The following is a 5,131-nucleotide window of genomic DNA, read 5'->3' as shown; positions in this document are numbered from 1 at the left end:
AGTGTCACTGGCCCTCATATGTGGGATCCGAACCGGGGCCCTCTGGCATCCCAAGCCAGTTCTTAACCATCGCGCCACTCGGCCGGCCCTGGTTCCATCTTTTACCAGTTCTTGCATAAGGGATGTTAATTGACTTCTTGGAGCTTTGGTTTCTCATTTGCAAAATAGGGCCTACTGCAAAGGGTTACTGTGAACATTAGATGAAGTGCAAACATAAGGGCCCCCAGCACACAGGAGATTCTTTCTCCTCTTGTTTGTAGCTCAGTGGTCCCCAAGGGATTCTGGGTGGTGCAAAGGCTCTTGTCAAAGTTTTCTTTGGAGCCTTTAAAAGATATTTGTGTTTGGTCAGCACAATTAGACACTCTTCAACTGAATTGAGTACTTGGGGTTTTAAGGAATTCAACTGAGATCTTTTTCCTGGAAACCAACTCAGTAAATAAGTGACGTATGAAGAGAGGAATGTAGCCCAATGGAGGGAGAAGGAGGACAATGGGTTTCTAAATGTGAGAAAGCTGTGATGTCTCCCAGACCCACCCTTTGCTCTCAGTCAAATGGCATTGAGGAAGTATGACTCCTTTGTAAAACTCCTTAAACCACGAGTCCTGCACAGCAACCCTCCACTAAACCCATTCCCTTCCCAAGTGGTGTGTACATAGGTGAATCAAGTCCCTTCTGAATTGAACACCTTACTGCCTTTTGTGTTACCTCCATCCATCCACAAATCCCAGTGCTGGGTTCAGCAGTGGTTTGGCCCCAGGTGCCAGGCCTCTAACTGGTCTCAGAACACAAGGCCAGGAAGGGCAGGCTGAGAAGGAAGTCAGATGCCAATAGCCATAGAAAGAGACAGGTGGGGTTGTCTTTTTTAAAGGCCACAAACTCTGGGTGTGTTTTATGACTGTTTCTCATTTGGAATCTCCTCCCTTTTGTGACCATTCCAGGAACTCTCCCTCTTCCTGCTTCCTTCTGATGATGCTTTCTTTCCCCAGTGCACCCCTTTTATGGCCAGAGAATGGCTGTGCAAATAATCGACAATTCAGTGAAAGTAACTTTTCATGGGGACTGGGAACCTGACCCTATTTTTTCCCCAAAGATATTAAGGCTCATAAAAGCAATTATGCGGTTAAAAGAAGCTTTTATGATGGGATATACAGTTGTGAGTGTGGTGTTAGGGAACAGGTGCATAAGAGAAAGGCAAGACAGAACACAAAATGCTGCCTGTCAAATCCTGAAAATGGAGGGAGCAGAAATCGTTCTGGAAGGTGGATTTCATTCAAGAGACCTCAGAAATCTTAGGGTGTCCTCTGCCCAGATTAAATTATCAACATTTATTTGGGTGAGAGAGGAGGTTAAATTATGATGGAGTTGTGTGATGTTGGGTAAATTATTTAACTTCTCTGTCTCAGTTTTTTTTAATGTATTAAAACGGGATGATGGGCCGGCCGAGTGGCGCGATGGTTAAGAACTCGCTTGGGATGCCAGAGGGCCCCGGTTCGGATCCCACATATGAGGGCCAGTGACACTGTCCTCNAGAAATAGTCTCAGAGACACAGAGGAAAAACTGAGGGTTGCTAGTTGGGAGGGGGTAGGGATGAGGGAATGAGACAAAACAAATTGGTAACTACAATATGGCCTCAGGGATAGAAAAGACAGTCTGGAGAATATAATCAATAATGTTGTAAATATTTTTTAGGGGGCCAGATGGACTCATGTCTGGTTAGGGAGACCACTTCATAGTCGGTGTAGAGGCCTGACCACTGCACTGTATTTCTGAAGCTGATGTTGAATAATAATGTATGTCAACTATAATTATATATACATATAGTCACAGGATGTGGAGTAGAGAGTGGGAATGGAGTCAATGGAATTGTAATAGATAAGCGTGATATTGGGGGTGGGAGGGCAGTAGATGGGGGAGGGGCGTTGTTTCTGTGTGAAGGGTAAAAAGGATAACTACTGCATTGTTCTGTACACCTGAAACTAACAATAAAATAAATAAATAAGTACATAAATAAATATAGATCTGATTCTTCTGGCATAGCCTGAGATTTTGCATTTCTAATAAGATTTTTGGATGATGCTGTTGCTGCTTGTTGGTGGACAATACTTGAGCAGCAAAGCTTTAGAGGTCAGAGGTTAATTTTCACTTCACCCGATTTATGGATAAAGAGAAACTGAAATATAGAGGGAGTGACTTGCCTAATATAGCCAGGACTTTAGTGTGTAACTTTTTGCATTTAAACCCAAGCTTCTGACTCTTAGTCCAGTTCTCGCTCCACTATGTCATGTGGCCCCCCCCCTTACTCTTGTTAGTGGCATCTCTTTAGCTTAGGAACCCAGAACTCCTATTTTTACCACTTTTGAGCAAAGTGATGCCTTGCTCAAGACATCGCTTTGGTTACTCCCTTACTCAAAACCTTCAGTGGCTCTTCTATAACCACAAGATCAATGTCTCTATCTAGTTTTCGTGTCTGTACAACGTGTGGTCCCACTTTAGCAAGCTTACCTAACTTCCCTGTTTCTTAACCCTGTCTTTCTACTGTAACTATCCCCACTCCTTCCTGTTCCCTAGACATACCACGTTCAGTCCTTTCTCAGTGGTAGTGGTACTGGCATGGACTCTGGAGTTAGACATAATCACAGGTCCACCACCGACCTTGGCAAGTTACTTCACCTTTTTTATAAATTTTTAATTTTTTATGTCTTATCTTATCTTTGTTCATCTTAGACAATCTCATTTTTTGACTAGACTCAGACTTAGAGATAGAAGCTCTCAAAGAGGTCTCTTGGCAATCCGTTCCTGGTCTTTTTCTTTGGCCTCCTTCATTCTCTTGGCCAAAAGTTTAGCATAGTCTGTGGCCTCTTCCGTATTTTTCTTAGTACACTGTTTCTTCAGAGCAATACGCCGACGTTTGTGTTGCAGGACGCGTGGAGTAACAAGACGCTGAATCTTGGGTGGTTTGGTCCTAGGTTTCTGACCTTCTTTGTTTAGGGCTTTCTCACAGCATATTGGTGGACGTCATCTTCTTTAGAGAGACTGAAAAGTTGCGGATTCTGCCAGCTCCTTTGGGTTCCAGGCGACGAGGCACAGTAGTGCCAGTGAGACCAGGAATATCTTTCTCCCCTTTTTATACAATGACCAAGTTGAGAACACTCAGATTGGCATCCACAATGCAACCCTGAACAGATTTGCACTTTCTTTCTCCAGCCCTCCTTGGTCTGTAACAGGAATTCCCCTTACGCAGGAGCAGGCAGACATGGCCATGGGTCACGACACCCTGCTTCATGGGGAAACCTTGTTTGTCGTTCCCACAACTGATTCGAACCACAGAACCTTTCCATTCTTCGCCCAGAGCACCAGCAGCAACTTCTGTGGCCACACGCTTCTCATAAAACGTACAAAGTTTGCTTTCTTCATCCATTTCAATGAGTTGCGGGCAGCCAGTGGCTGAGAAAGAGATGTTCAGCTTCATCCTGAAGCAGCCGGCTGCCTCCAAGGCGCCATGAAAAAGAGTACTTCATCTTCTTGAGGTTCAGCATCCTCCTATGAAATAACCCCATGTGGTGGTTGAAAGGAATAAATAAAATAACATATGCAAACCCACTCTCATTCCTGAAATCACCTGCAAAACTGGCATCTACAATGGTGTGATCCCTGGTTCCCTGTGCTTGTGTTTCTCCTTGTCTCTGTTTCTAAGACATAACCTTTCAAAGGCCTAACCTGAATCCTGTCTCTTTCGTGAAGCCTTTCCTAGCCACTCCTGACTTAGTTGGGCCCACCCTTCTATAAATTGTTTTACCCATGTATTAGCATTTACGTATGTGCCAACTCTCTCAGTGAGACTCGTTAGAGAGGCTTGCGGAAGAATTGGTTGTGTAATAACTGAGGGATCAGTGAGTTAATTCTTTTTTTAGTATTCCCTGAGTATTAGAGCTACCTTCTCTTTTGTCACATTGCCTAGCCGCAGCTCCTCCCGCACCTGCAGCCCCAGATCCCAGTAGTTTGTGAATATTGTAGGGCTAGCTCTCATCAGGCTCCTTTTTGCCTCCTCATTTTGTTCAAGTTCATGTGCATGTTATCAGATGGCCCCTCCAAGGGAGGGGTTGATGAAATCTCTTTATAGAAAAGAAGCCCCAAGCTAATTACGCTAAGGAAGTTGGGCACAGTATTATTGCTTCATTAGCCTGGGCACAGGAGATGTGTATACCTTCCTATTTCATGCAACTTCCAACAAGGTCCTTCCTTACTCTCATACTTTGGCCCCATGTCCTAGGCCTCTAGAAGAGATTAAGGACAAAAGACCAAGTAGGGAGGGAAAGGTCGTTTAAGGGAGATCACATGCTTGTGACCTGGATTCTGTGAATATTCATTCAGCCATGCCCAGAAGTGTTTATATTTGCATGTGTGTTTGTATATTTTATAATATGATCCATAATTCCCTCCCTCAGTGGCAATTAGGAGCTCATGTCAGGAGCTTATGACAGTAAAATTATTGGTGTGTGCTTTCACTACAGGGAAAGCTTCTCTGAGGTCTGGAGGGAAATAGACTAAGAGGGCTGGACACTTAGCATCCTGCCTTCTCTTTTTATTAAACAGCAGTCTACTTACATCACTTTCTCAATCGGGAATTTTGGTTTTTCCTTTTCTGTACCATGGTCCATACCAAAGTCCAGATATTTATCTGTGCCTGGAACTGACTGTTTTTTTTGTTTGTTTGTTGAGGGACCTAAGAAATGGGTTCCTTGCTGACTTCCAGGATTTTAATCTTCATTGTCTAAACTGGTGGTTTCCAACTCTGGATATTGGTTAGAATCACCTGCCGGGCATTTAACACCTACCAATGCCTGTGCCTTATTCCCAGAGAGCCTGATTTGATTGGTCTATGGGCTGGCCTGTGCATTGGCAGTTTGAAAAAGCTTCCATGTAAAACAGTCATTTTACAGTGGAGAAAACTTAGCCAAGTGTTCAAAGTTAACATCCCCAGTAATGAGAGTTATGGATATCACAGGCCTCCTGATATAATGGACTGAGAAAACACAGCATCCATTCTGTGTTATTCTTGCCAAAAGTGCATAACCTAAATTTAATCATTAGAAAATATTAGATAAGCCCAACCTGAGGGTTATTCTGCAA

General features: G+C 43.7%; 1 pseudogene; it reads right to left on the bottom strand.

The window, feature by feature from the left end:
• Window positions 1-1,218: 1,218 nt before the first annotated feature.
• LOC109374445 (40S ribosomal protein S6 pseudogene) lies at window positions 1,219-3,666 on the bottom strand (annotated as a pseudogene).
• Between the last annotated feature and the right edge of the window lie 1,465 nt (window positions 3,667-5,131).

Source organism: Hipposideros armiger, unplaced genomic scaffold (assembly GCF_001890085.2).
Source record: "Hipposideros armiger isolate ML-2016 unplaced genomic scaffold, ASM189008v1 scaffold_824, whole genome shotgun sequence".
NCBI lineage: Eukaryota > Metazoa > Chordata > Mammalia > Chiroptera > Hipposideridae > Hipposideros > Hipposideros armiger.
This window is presented reverse-complemented; position numbering and strand designations above follow the sequence as displayed.